This window comes from Argopecten irradians, chromosome 12, assembly GCF_041381155.1.
Source record: "Argopecten irradians isolate NY chromosome 12, Ai_NY, whole genome shotgun sequence".
NCBI lineage: Eukaryota > Metazoa > Mollusca > Bivalvia > Pectinida > Pectinidae > Argopecten > Argopecten irradians.
In genome coordinates this window covers 7,268,162-7,282,519 of record NC_091145.1, presented here as the reverse complement: position 1 = coordinate 7,282,519, position 14,358 = coordinate 7,268,162, and the positions used below count along the sequence as shown (strand labels likewise).

Here is a 14,358-nt window from a genome sequence, read left to right as displayed (position 1 = left end):
AAATTTGTATACAAAGCGAGCATAAACAGTGGAAAGCTATACTGTGGCTCCCGTGAGACGGTCATTCCGACTAATGGTGGATATTAACCCTACATTACGGCCGTAGTACACAGAAGCGAATCTCGAACCATCCCACCTGTCAAGACATTCCCATAAACAGGATTATCATGTTAACTATCTTGGATTAAAGCCTTTCAATTAATCTCAGACTCGGCGAACTTTGGGTAAACTTAGTTTAGTGTGGGTTGCACGAGAGAGATCTCCGGGGAGCGTTGGATTTTGAGATTAGAAGTGCCAATCGGCGCGTTGGATTTTGAGATTGGAAATACCAATCGGTGCGCTCATGGCGTCTGGAAACGGCCAGACGGACACGCGTCCTAATGCGGCCAATATTAGACTCTCAGGCCACTAAGAAATTCCAAGATTGCCGGATCTCAAAATGGCGAACATGATAAACGGCACCATCGTATCGTAATGAACAATGTTACTGATGTAACGACTTCCATTACATCGTTACTGCTTTAATCATAGACTGGTCATTCACGCGCGGTCAACGCCTCAAATCCGATAAAAGGGAGTGAGGAATTCTGGTCAGCTGTTAGATCTATGACAGGTTGTGGGTAGCAATAAGAATAGGATCAATACTGTTATAGTAGCGTCTATATGGCTTAACCCCGGACATTTTATATGTTTGAAGGGAAATAAAATGAGGTTAACACCGGCTAACCAGTGTAATGCAGTGTCAGTGCTTCTGAATGGCGTAGCCCAAAAACAAATCTTCCGAGTCAAAAATTACGTCAGCACTATAAAAAAGAAGCATTGGAAACATCAAATGTGCCATCTAATCTAATTTTTCAGAATGGAATAAAGGCAATTTTGGCCAGGCACCGATGACGCGAAATAATGATATTTGCAGTTTTGTTGTTCATTGGAGTAAAATGTAACAATTGATTAAATTTTTGGCAAAATCATTGCGATTAGCCAAGTAACGTCAGCCAAAGAGTGAGAAAAACAAGAAATTGGATAGAAAATTAGCCCAGAAACCATGTTTTAAATGCCTTAAAATATTCAATTAAAATGCTTGAAATACCTTAAAGATAATAATCTTCTTTAAATTAAAGACACGAGTACATGAGCGCACCAAGTGCAACAGAATCGTCACTTCAATCGGCAGAAGTAACATTGGCAGCTGTTATGTAATATTGAATGCCTCCAGTGCGAGACAGATATATATGTCTGTACCATACAAACAATACACCTAGTGTTAATTCATACCGCATGCCAACGCTCTGGTGAAATATCAAATCTCTTTTTCATCACGGAGAACTCACAGCATCGTGTGTTCCCGTTCATTGTTCGAGTGAATACCCATTACTTCTGTTCGTCATCTGCTCAATTCACTGACGTAAAAAACTACATTGCCGTTAATAACCTAGCAACAAACCGAGGTTTGTGCAGGAAGCGTCTATACGAAGAAGCAGGTGCTAGGTCTCGTCTACGTTTGTAACAGATTTCAAAATGATCACGTGATGAATGATAAACAGACTGCGAGTCGTGGTACGTAACTTTCTCAATACTGTTTACATTCCATCAGTCACAGTAAAAATCAGAATGTGATGTTGATCATGTCCCTCAACACCTGGCAGCGGTAACTAGGGGTAATTTGTGGTATAATCACAAACCGATTGGGCGTCAAAACATTGGAGGACGTCCAACTATTGTACACCGACATGTCAACGAGAACAATATAAAATGGCACTCACAGTCGTCTCGGGAGGATACTACAGAGCAGCGCCCTCACACAAAGCCTGCGTGTTCACATTTAAAGGGACAATTTATTCCAAGACTGCATTAAATTGTTTCTACGTTGGAGTACTGTAGTTATTACAATGCCTTACTGCCCGCAAATATCCACTGAGGTAGGCTCTGGTTTCTGTCCCCTGGCCGAGACAAACCAAAGCCTATAAAAGTAATCCCAACTAATTATTGCTCAGCATATAGGGAGTAGGGCGACTGGTTCGTCCATTGTCAGCATAATGTTTATTTGTTTGATTAATTAATTAACGCCCTATTAACATCCAAGGTCATGTAAGGACGGCCTCCCATGTATGCGAAGTGTAGCGTGTATGAAGTGCAAGGTGCGTGTTTTGGGTGAGGCTGATAAATATTCGTGTTGTTTCATATTGTATAGTGAAACTTTTGCCCTTTTTATAATGCTATATCACTGAAGCATACTGCAGAAGACAACAAGCAACACACCCCACCCGATCACATTACACTGACAACGGATGAACCAGTCGTCCCACTCCCTTTATGCTGAGCGCTAAGCAGGAGCAGAAACTACTAGATTCATAGACTTTGGTGTGTTTCGGCAAGGGGATAGAACCCAGAGCCTACCTCACAGTGGTGTGCGCTCAAGAGAATGTGACCGGATGGTTGTGTTGCTTGGTGTCTTCGGTTGCATGCCTCAGGATTTGCACTAGTATGACTATACAAGAAGGCACAACACCATTATACCACAGTATCCCAAAACACACACCACGCATTTCATATACGCAACAGACCGCATACAAAGGAGTCCGTCCTTACATAACCCTGGCTTTCAACAGGACGTTAATTTAATCAAACAAACAAACAAAGTGTTGTCTAGAATTACTCAAATCTCTCTTACAGTAGTGTATTAATACACAATTTTGTCTCAAAAGTTACCTGCTGTGATAAAAGTGGTCCCCAAGTGACTATTTGTTGCTTCTTGTAGGAATCCTGCTCGGGTAAGGGTAAAGCGTACACATTAAACCCGTCTTATTCTAGTTTAACGTCATATTAATCACTAGGGTCATCAAAAGATTACCTTCCGTGTATGCAGTTTACTGCGTGTGTGAAGTGCTTGTGTATTCTAGGAAACTTCGTGTTGTTTCCACTTGAAATGGTGAAACTCTTGCCCTTTAGATAGCGCTATATTACTGAAGCATGTAGGCGAAGACACCAAGCAGCACCACATTCGACCAGGTCACATTATACTGACAACAGGTGAATCAGTCGTCCCACTCCCTTTATGCTGAGCGCAAAGCACGAGTATAAACTACCATTTTATAGACTATGTTGTGTCTCGGTAAGAGGACAGAAACCATAGCTTTCCTCACAGACTCGAGTGCTCAACCGAAGGCAAACCCTGAGGTAGTGTCAAGGGAGATATTAAGAAGAATAAAGGAAGTTAGGAAAAAGAGAAAAACGCATATGCTAAATGAAGTCGCCTTTTACAACCATGCAAAAGGGGGAGCGGGTACTATTCTAACTTCCATATGCAGGGATTCCTGCTGTGAGAAAGAATCTCTGGGTTCTGTCCCCTGGTCGAAATACTCCATATTCTATAAAAGTGGTAGTTTCAGTTCCTGTGTAACGTTTAGCATGGAGAGTGTGATAACTGGACTGTTCTCGTTGAAAGTATAATGTTAACGGGTGAGGTTTGTTGTAAGGTATATTTGACAAAATGCTTCACTAATATAGGCTTATATGTAACACTACAGAAAGGAAATAGTCTCACCCTTATCAGGATACTCAACTCGAACATACTGCTGGCCCTGCAGTTAGGGCGTTAGAATTGTACCTGCTGCCCCTATTGCATGATCGTAAAAGGCGACTAAATTTAGGATCTTATCTTTTATCTTCTTCCTAACTAACTTTATCTTTCCTAATTCCTCCTTTGGCACCGCCTCACTTTTGGCCTTGAGTTAGATTCTGCCCCCTGGCCGAGACACACCAAAGTCTATAAACATGGTACAAACAGGGAGTGGGACGACTGGTTCACCCGTGAGTTGCTTGGTGTCTTCGGCGGCATGTTTCGGTGATATTGCACTATAAAAAGGGCAACAGTTTCACTATACAAGAAGACACAACACGAACATACCGCAGACTGCCAATGCACTCTCGCACTTCACACACGCTCTACACTGCCCTGCAGGTAGGACGTAAGAATTGTACCTGCTGCCCCTATTGCATGATCGTAAAAGGCGATTAAATTTAGGATCTTATCTTTTCTTTCTCCCTAAATTACTTTGTTCTTCCTAGAGTCTCCCTTGACACCACCTCACGTTTGGCCTTTGGTTGAGCGCTCGCCCCTGTGAGGAAGGCTCTGGGTTCTGTCCCCTGGCCGAGACACACCAAAGTCTATAAAAGTGGTAGTTTCTGCTCCTGCTTAGCGCTCAGCATAACGGGAGTGGGACGATTGGTTTGACCGTTGTCAGTATAATGCGACCGGGTGGAGTGTGTTGCTTGGTGTCTTCGGCGGCATGCTTCAGTGATATAGCACTTCAAAAAGAGCAACAGTTCCACTATACAAGAAGACACAACATGAATATACCGCAGTCTCTCAAACCACGCACCTCGCACAACATACACGCAACACACTGCATACATTGGAGGCCGTCCTTACATGACCATAGCTGTTAATAGGACGTTAATTAATCAAACAAACAAACAAACAAAAGCTCTAAACTCACTGCATACGTGGGAGGCCGTCCTTACATGACTCTGGCTATTAACAGGGCGTTAAAATAATCCTGCAAACTGCTGTCTCACTGAATTCTCGTTAAGCTAAAACCTACACGTCTTCAATGTGTCTGACAAGATGACACACAGATAGGACTGACGAAAAGCTCCAAATTGTTGCAATTATCTCGAGGTTGCTTTCAAAGAATAAATTTATCATTTTTCTCCTGTGGAATGTTTTATCAGCAAGTTTAATTAACCGAATTCCTCCCTCCATTTGTTTTTGATGGTAGTGCAATTTATTCACACCAAACATGAACACGAGCAGTTTCAGCTCTCTATGCAACAGTTACAAGTATTGAATGTGTAATGAATGGCGTTATGGCCGAAAATTCAGGCTACATATGGCGGGATGTGTATTTATTGTCAAAAGTCTGTGCCGTATATACATAGTATATGGATTGGCCTAGTTTACTTAATAGATCCGCCCGTTTCCAACACATGGCGATAGAGCACTATATATAAAAGCCCCCGTAGTGTTTATCAACAAATATTCAGCCATCCCACATATCGGCAGATGTATTGGAAGCTTTTACTGTTCCAGCTCTTTGAAGATTTAATCATGAGAACGTTTTAGAAAGAAGGCCTAGTTCTTTACCCATTTCATGCAAACAATATATACAAGTCATGCAACATGGAATATCACCTAAAGCTACAAGTCGCATAAAACATGGAATTGCAATTAATTGTAGTTAAATTGAAATTGCATTTGAACATAAGTAGGTGTCTATGCAAGATTTTATACATGTTTACAAGTCTAGATACAAAACAAGGTACTGTTACACCTGCCTTAATGACCAACTCTAAGCAAAGACCACATTTAGAGTGCTGAGTCACAAATGGCGAAACATTAACACCATATCACATCTTATGAAGGTCACTTCACTCTGAAGATCATTTATCTCCACCTTTTGGGTAATCCTTATAGACAGATTTAATCTCTGTGCCAAAAGTATAGTGGTTGATTGCGGCTATATCATGAGTGTGCTTTGTTGCGTGTGTATGGCGTTACAATTGTACCTGCTTTTCATTTGCATACTTCCTCCCTCGACACCGCCCCACTTTTGGCTTAGACACACCAGAGTCTTTTGAAAGTGGTAATTTCTACATTTACTATGTACACCAGTTGTCAGTATACTAGTATGTATGTGACCTGGTATGTATGCTGTTTTTGATGTCTTTGATGGTTAGCTTCAGTGAGAAAGCAGTATACCGCAGCCTTCCAAATGATACAGGTCTTGACACATGCAACACAATACATACAGGAGAGGCCATCATTAAATTGCATTATCTGTTACATGTAATTGGGTGTTATAGGGTGTTAAGCGTTATCAGCTAACTAACCAATCACTTGAGACTGATGACATTTTATCATTTTTTTCTGCGTAGTTTAACTGCGACAACTGAAGATTTCGTCCAATTCCCGAATTATGAAATCGTGCCAAACAAGATGACCGTAATCCTGCTTCCAATATAGGAGGTATTGTACTACATATATGTACTAGATGTGGTCTGACGTGAGTGCTGCTAATGCTGATAAAAAGAGGATTATGTCTGGCCCTGGAGATATTGTATTCACCCACATTGACACCCTACAGACAATCTATCCATTTAAATGTCGACTCCACCTAACATGTCATTTAGTTTTTATTCTTTTATGAAACAAGCGAAAGTTAATTATGTTCATATTGCATGTTGAGGGTTAATATTTCGTCTATAGAACAGAGATAGCCTGATGCAGAATTGATTGCGTTGAGTTGATGGACACGTTATATAGCTGCAGACGTTATACAAGGAACCGCACGTGAGCAGGGTTGTTTTATAAACAATGACTTCTCCAGACAAAATATCATATCTCTTTTAATATAACATTGTTGCGATATAGGTTTGTTTTGTAAGTTTATCATAATATGTTATGGCTAGAAGATGATAATTGTAGGTAAGGAATGTATAACTTTGTCGTTATGGTTCTCCCTGCAGGTAGGGTATTAAAATTGTATATGAACGTAAAGGGCGACTAGGAACTTGTCTTTTCTCTACTTTCTAACCGAGTTTAATATTCTTTCTAACGCCTCCCTTGACACCGCCTCACTGTTGACCTTCTTTTGAGCGCTCGCCTTTTGGAGGAAAGCTCTGTGTTTGGTGCCCTGGCCGAAAATGGTAGTTTCTGTCCCTGCTTACTGCTTAGCATTAATGGAGTGGGACGACTGGTTTGCCCGTTGTCAGTATAATGTGACCGGGTGGGGTGTGTTGCTTGAGTCTCTGGCGGTATGCTTTAGTAAGACAGCACTACAAAAAAGCGCAACAGTTCCACTATTGCAAGGAAACACAGCTTGAACATACCACAGTCTCCCAAAACACGCACCTCGCACTTCACACACGCTACACACTGCATACATGGGAGGCCGTCTTACTTGATCATGGCTGTTAATAAAACGTTAAAATAGCAAACAAGCAATATTCAAGCAATCATTCGGTTTTAATTGTTTTGTCATTTTGTACTTCCAATTAATGTTGATTTTATTATAAGCGCCAGACTCGGTAAATGACTGCATGTTTCATGGACTCTAAAACGATTACTGAAACAATTTTGAGATGTTGTATTTTTGGCATATCGATGTAGGGTACGGCTCAACGTCTCCTTCGAAGAAAAGTGTTGATATTAGTGGCCGCTTTCCATTATCTATCAACACAGACACACCATTGCGAACATTTGGATATCGTTAGATAATATCGACACTTTGTACAGTTACAATGTATATTTTGTCCCCTGGCCGAAACACGCTATAGTCTTCAAAAGTGGTAGTTTCAGCCCCTGCTACTCAGCGACTGGTTTGCCCGTTGTCAGTATAATATGACCTGGTGGGATGTTTTGTTTGGTGTCGTTGGCAGCATATTTCGGTGATATAGTACTATAAAAAGGGCAACAGTTCCACTATACAAGAAGACACAACACGAACGTACCGCAGTCTCCCAAAACAAGCACCTAGCACAACACACACCCTACATACCGCATACATGGGGGGCCGTCCTTATATGACCCTGGCTGTTAAAATGACGTTAATCAATCAAACAAACAAAAATTAAAAAGCAAAATAAAATATCAGCCGTTAAATGGTAGTTACCGATTTTGCGTAGACCCAAAAGAAAATATTGTTTTACATGGGGAGCCGGGGGTAGATTTATCGTCGCGATGAGCTTTCCCCCTCTATTTCTATAGCACAAAAGCGTATGATTTTCAAGATTTAAATAAATGTATACCATCTTAATTCGATGTATGGAAAATAGAGGAGGTTTAGAAATACTGTATAAAATCATGTTTCATGTGCAATGAATACTTCCTATGTTCGTAAAATGTCACAAATGTTTAAAAATGAAAAATTACTACTTTGTATGATAACGGTTTAAGATACAGAAGAGAACTAGTTGATACAATATACATGTAACAGCCCAACTAGCAGGCATAAAACCAGGCGGAGACGCAAGATAAAAATATCGCTAGCACAGCACCAGCCAGGTATCGACTACAAATTGAATCAGCACAAGCGAATCTTTGAAACGAAGGTATATACAGTTCATAGTTTGGCAACTATGCGTATATACATTCTTCTCGGGGGGAAAGTACTGTAGTATATATTTGTGTGCATTAACCATATCTTTACTAGTTTCAGCAGTTCGTTTGGGTACATGTACTATTGAACCGAGATACCATACAGTACTATATAATCACATAACCATATCAAGAATTCAAGACGATAAAAGAATTTCGGAAGAAAAAATAAAACTGTTTAGTAACGCGAATATGACAAACATGAGAATATGAACAATTAAATTGAGCTGTGGTTTCCAGCATCCCCGCTATTACAAGGATTCATATCACTGTCGTTATATCCATTTGACAAAACGACGGTGATCGTAATCCCTGAAATATCGTGGTTTCCGAATGCGTGATTGTAATACATATTGACATCACGATTATGGAAAGCATGCACAGTTTTCATAGCAAACTTATAATTAAGAGGCATCTCAAATTCTCTGTAAATATCAGGGTATTCATTACGGTATATTGATTACGAAATGTTTTTTTTTGCACATTAAAATGTATGCCAATATTTTTCAATATCATTGTTTCAATGGTTTCTACAAAAATAGTAAAATTTGATAATAACTTTTTTTATTTATAAATGAAATTCCTTTCGTGTGCAATTTACTTTCACAAATTTTGCGATACCAGTAAATTCGTAAAAAGTTTATTTCCGCGAATTAATGTCTACATCATTTTCTATTGATGGGAATTTTCATTCAAATTTAAAAATCCGTGAATGTTAATCTTCACGATCGGATTGAAATGGAAATTCAGTAGCCGGTAGTTAATTTACAGTAGCAAATTGTATAATATATAAGTATATCAACGATAAACCATTCATAACATATTACGTGATGTAATTTTGTCATAGATTATGCAATATAATACCACATTGGATGGCAATGAATGCTGTGAATTAAAGCCATTATGATACAATGAATAGCTAAACTACATAGTCGCGAATAAGTTTCAACAGATGTTTTCGCATAATTCATCTACAAAACGATTAACAATAGCCGTTGAATTTACGGAAGCACAGTAAAAATCTGTACTATTACTGCTTTTGAACGACATTTTTGGCGTTCAACTTTTATAATTTCAAGAATATTTTGAACATTTTGTCCTTAAAAATGGTTTACACTTACGGCTTTATCTATAAAGACAATTGCGTTAAGTTACCCAATTGTGTTACATGCGGAACAGAGCATCCCCCAACAGCCGTAGAATATAAACTATGGTCCATACCGACAGTGTTATAGATTGAATTGGACGACGCTGTGACAGAACACATCACGATTTATAACGGGAAAGGGTCGCACGGGACCCTACGTCACACCACATGTCCAATTGTGTGCTTCCTACGATTGTCCCAAGGTGAAGAAACCGGAAACTGACGGGCGCCCATCTTCTACCAAACCATATTGACAGATACACTGGTCGATATTGGACGAGTCTCCCTGGAAACTCGACAGGTCAGCTTAGGAAATGTACGGAGCAACTTGGATACGTCCAGGTTCGGAGAGTAACGGCGGATCGTTACGTTATGTTCTGAGAGTATATAATCTGACAAACAGCCAGAGTTTATGCTAATGTGTTTATCTATCTTCAGGTCCCTGTTGCTGCAGCCATAATATAAATCAAGCGTGAAATAATCGTAGACTTACCGGTGTATCCACAGGAGCTAACTAGTACTGGAACCGTCCTATAATGGTTGGGAGTTTGGTACTGGTAAAGTTGGCATCGTCTCCCCCATTCAACACTAACACTTCAAATTATTGATGTATTGTGGAGTTAGTATCCTTCACACAGGATAAAACACCAACCCGACACACAGACACGTTCTCATTGATGCACACAGCTTGCTCTCTGGTCCTAAACCAAAATTCTCTCGTTCGCGAACAGCACGCGAGAATGATAGTCTGCTACTATCGAAATCGCGCCCTCTGCAGGCAGAGCGGCACGCCTGAATACTGAGGTGATCACTTGGCTAAATCGATACCAGGGTGCTATTTAATTTGCCCACTCAGTTAGTGTAAGTCCGCGTTTTCACCACATGCATCTATTAATAATATAAGTTATTTCGGTAAGACAAAGCGGAAGGCTCCCCTGGGAACTATTTTCAAAGAAACATCATAAGTCGGTTGGCTTTTACAATAGTAATAAAATAGTATATATTCATTAGGTAACATCCGTGGAAGTTTTTATGCGCACGAGGAGTTTATGTGCTCGTTATCCTTAACTGTTCTGAACAATATAAACTGTGAGTGATTTCGCAATGTTCGTGTAAATGATTCAGAGTACGCACGTGCTTGAGTAATTTTTTACCTCGTGATGTTGTTTGATACATAGTTACTTATTACAACAAAACTACTCCAAGAGATATCAATGGAAAATTGATCAATCGTTGCACGCCTTAAGATTCCACTTGTAAACACTTTTTGTGGTAAAACGTTTAATAGCTGTCTGCTAGTCCTTCACGTGTCTACTGAAAATAACTTTAGATATGTTAATTATAAATAATCAATCGCGCCAGTTACATATATATCACGTGCTGAAATATTTGAGACAAACTGGCTAACGTGTGATGGCTGTATACTGGTATGGATGAAAGTAGTAACTGTTGGAATAAGGAGAGTAAGTAAGTGTCCATATGGGTCATATATTCAAGGACATTAGTACAATACATGAGTTAGTTAGTTGGTAGGTCATGTAGTCAAGGACATTGGTACAACTAGGTCATGTAATCAGGACATTGTACAACTAGGTCATGTAGTCAAGGACATTGGTATAACTAGGTCATGTAGTCAAGGACATTGGTACAACTAGGTCACAAGGACATTGGTACAAGTGGAATCAAGGAATGTATGTCAAGGACATTGGTAAACTAGGTCAGTAGTCAAGGACATTGGTAAACTAGGTCATGTAGTCAAGGACATTGGTACAACTGGTCAGTCAGTAGTCAAGGACATATAGTTAGGACAGACATAGTATGTAGTCAAGGACATTGGTACAACTAGGTCATGTAGTCAAGGACATTGGTACAACTAGGTCATGTAGTCAAGGACATTGGTACAACTAGGTCATGTAGTCAAGGACATTGGTATAACTAGGTCATGTAGTCAAGGACATTGGTACAACTAGGTCACGTAGTCAAGGACATTGGTACAACTAGGTCATGTAGTCAAGGACATTGGTATAACTAGGTCATGTAGTCAAGGACATTGGTACAACTAGGTCACGTAGTCAAGGACATTGGTACAACTAGGTCATGTAGTCAAGGACATTGGTATAACTAGGTCATGTAATCAAGGACATTGGTACAACTAGGTCACGTAGTCAAGGACATTGGTACAACTAGGTCATGTAGTCAAGGACATTGGTACAACTAGGTCATGTAGTCAAGGACATTGGTACAACTAGGTCATGTAGTCAAGGACATTGGTACAACTAGGTCATGTAGTCAAGGACATTGGTACAACTAGGTCATGTAGTCAAGGACATTGGTACAACTAGGTCATGTAGTAGTCAAGGACATTGTACAACTATGGTCACGGACATTGGACACTAGGTCATGTAGTCATGGACATTGGTACAACTAGGTCATGTAGTCATGGACATTGGTACAACTAGGTCATGTAGTCAAGGGACATCGTTACAATAGTCGAAGTCAAAGACATCGTTACAACTAGGTCACGGACATGGCACACTAGGTCATGTAGTCATGGACAATGGAACAACTAGTCATGTAGTCAAGGACAGTTATACAACTAGGTCATGTATTCAAGGTCGTTCGTACAATTATGTCGCATTGTTAAGAACAATGGCACAACTAGGACATGTAGTGATACGGCTAGGTCACATAGTCTAGGTTAGTAGTACAAATAGGTCACATAGTCTACGATAGAGGTACAACTAGGTTACGTAGTCTAGGACAGTTGTACAGCTACAACTGTAGGAGGCGTAATCAAGGACAGTGGTACAACTAGGTCGCGTAGTAAGGGCAGTGGTTCCATTAGGTCACGTGCGTAGTCTAAGACAGTGATACAGTTATGGCACATAGTCTATGACAGTGGTACAACTCGGTCACGTATTCTAGGGCTGTGGTACAACTAAGTGACATAGTGTTCGGACAATTTTAATACAATATAGATGTGAAACAATACAAAGTTAATGTACATGTAGGGGCTGCGTTTGCCGAGTAGTTAAGATGTCCCGACATATTACCATAAGCACTTCACCACAGGGATACGAGTTCGAATCCCATGTGGGGCAGTTGTCAGGTACTGACCACTGGTCGGTGTTTTTTTTCTCAGGGTACTCTGGCTTTCCTCAACCAGCAAACCTTGCACGTCCTAACATGACCCTGGCTGTTAATAGGACGTTGAAATAATAACAAAAACGCACATATAGTTAGTATATTGCAGCTATCTATATTTGTAACGGGTCAAACCAACGGATACCTGTAAACATGCAATGTGGAAAATGATTCTCATCTTTTGAAAATATTTGATGTTTAACCGTGTGTACACATATCTAATTAACACAAAAACTAATATAAAATGATTTATATTTATTTCAATTTTGGTAAACAGAATATAGTGCCATTGATTTTTGTCGGGATGCAATTAATTATTTTCAATATATTTAATTTTAAGTAAAATTAGAAGCTCAAACTTCCCATTGGTTGTAATGGTGTAAATCAAGTAACTTTTGTAACTGAAGAAAAATACTAATTCGTCTTCCCCTGTTTTTGATACAGAAAAAATACCATTTGCTAACACTGCAGAATCTTTAAATTCGTTAAACAGGTATATAACACAATTACGGTGATTTTTGTGTGCGTCAAAATTTTGCGTAATCCGCAGTCAAGTAGAATGCACAAAAATATTTACTGCGAAAAAGGTAAAGACTACAAGCTTACGCACAATACAGAATTTACATATATGTAGATGTAAATCATGAAATTAAATCGGAGCAAACATTTATTAACTTATATATATATATATATATCTGTATACAAAATAGTTATTCATACATACAAAATATTTGTATGCTTAGAAGTATAAAAATGTTCAGCTCTAATTTGTCATGACAACTTATGCATTGTAAGTATTGTAATTTTCAGAATGTTGGTAACTTACTTTTGGTGATCAATAACATATATAGTAGTTATATAGTATAGCTAATGGAAGTAGGCAAAACATATTCCTATATATCCATATTTGAAATTGCCTATGAAACTGATTTACCGTTTTGAAATATGACAATTGGCTTTGCACACTATAGTTATATTTCTTTGCTGCGTTTCAAGAGACAAACAGCTTTTCTGTTCCATGGTGGCATACGAACATAATAAACAAAGTCTCTTATTTCCGTTTCGTTTTTCATAGATTTTCTATCAGCATCATTTCCTGTTCTCTTTTGGTGCTCTTTAGGTTATTCCTGATCAGAACAGTGGAAAATTTAGTATTTTTTTTTCTAAGTTCTTGGGATTTTTCTGAAGATCGATTTCTTCGTATCTAGAGATCCTACTACATTTGTATAATAGAATAGGTCTGTTACTATACTGAAATTATTGGAGGCAGGATCGTATTTTTATGGCATCAAATAAATTTTTTTGCTAATTTACGTAGAACACTTATATTTTCGTAACATAATAATTGTATCAACTTGTACATGTACATAGATGGTTTACGCCAACAAAAAGGTTTTACATAATTCTTTCTTAAATTATGATAATTAATACAGATAAAAATAAAGTGATATTGGTCTTCCACATCTAAATTACAACCAGGGCAAAATCTTAGATGTCAAACGCATATTTATCGGACTATACAGGCATAAACAGGAAGGGAGACAATCCTTTGAAATAGAGACTACAATCGCTGTGCTCGTTTAATGTAGCGCTCCTGCATTCTAAATAGCAGAGATTTAGTTTAAACAGTATTTTTTCATATAATGATATATATATAATACAGTACATAAACACGTTTCGGAATCGGAAAACAAGCTTTAAGCTTATATAAATTCCTTTATCTGAAATAATCAGGCCAAATGAAAACTTCGGCACTGGAAACACCTTTTACAAGATATGCATAAAGAAAGTTTAACGCAAAAAAAAAATAAAAATTAGAAAAATTCATGTGCATAGTAACATGTGGTGAAATACAATGAACATATATGTGGTGATTACAATTTAAGAAAATGGATTCATAGTTCTATTA

General features: G+C 38.8%; 1 protein-coding gene across 1 annotated transcript in view; it reads right to left on the bottom strand.

The window, feature by feature from the left end:
* LOC138336102 (uncharacterized) overlaps nucleotides 1-10,359 on the bottom strand; it is a 36,261-nt gene extending 25,902 nt beyond the window's left edge. Inside the window, exon 1 of the mRNA XM_069285402.1 lies at nucleotides 9,799-10,359. The gene's annotated coding sequence lies outside the window, so the exon portion shown is untranslated. The remainder of the gene's footprint in view (nucleotides 1-9,798) is intronic.
* Nucleotides 10,360-14,358: the final 3,999 nt, after the last annotated feature.